Source organism: Nicotiana sylvestris, chromosome 8 (genome assembly GCF_000393655.2).
Source record: "Nicotiana sylvestris chromosome 8, ASM39365v2, whole genome shotgun sequence".
NCBI lineage: Eukaryota > Viridiplantae > Streptophyta > Magnoliopsida > Solanales > Solanaceae > Nicotiana > Nicotiana sylvestris.
In genome coordinates, this window is record NC_091064.1 from 66,486,859 (window position 1) to 66,487,519 (window position 661).

General features: G+C 34.3%; 1 non-coding gene across 1 annotated transcript; it reads left to right on the forward strand.

The window, feature by feature from the left end:
* Positions 1-269: 269 nt before the first annotated feature.
* On the forward strand, positions 270-343 carry TRNAN-GUU (transfer RNA asparagine (anticodon GUU)). Its single transcript has one exon. It is a non-coding gene; the product is annotated as a tRNA-Asn (tRNA).
* Positions 344-661: the final 318 nt, after the last annotated feature.

Here is a 661-nt window from a genome sequence, read left to right on the forward strand (position 1 = left end):
CAACGTTCTAATCTTAGTCAAAACATTTTATATTTGTTCCATCTCTTACCCTTTTATTCTTTTAAATTAAATGTCAAAGTTTGTCAAATATTCCAGTGACCAAAAGTACTTTTTGGCAAACTTATAGAAGAAAAATTGCTCAAGGAATATACATATAAGGAACCATTTAGAACTCACCCAAACATAAGAGATCATTTTTATCATTTCGTTGGCACAATACAGTACGAAATTGACACTGTATAGAAGTATATGCCATGCCTAACCAGACTGCTGGAATAGCTCAGTTGGTTAGAGCGTGTGGCTGTTAACCCCAATGTCGGAGGTTCAAGCCCTCCTTCTAGCGAGAATTTTTTTTGTCATTTTTCACAAACACTTTAATCCTCCGCATATCTTCTTTGTCTCATAAAGCAATTTGAATAGCTAACGAGAAAGTTAAACAATGATTATTTTCCAGTTGTATCTTTCCAGTAACTCATTTTTATTTACCTTATGCCTGTTTGATTTTCAATATTGATTTTTGAAAGAAAGAAGATAAAAGATAAGCAGAATCTCCACTACTAAAAAAAAGGGGAAAACCCACCGCCAAAACTGACCGATGTTGGTCAGTAATTGAAAAAAATCGACTGAAAACCGACAATTCGTGGCGGTCGATATTCGTAAC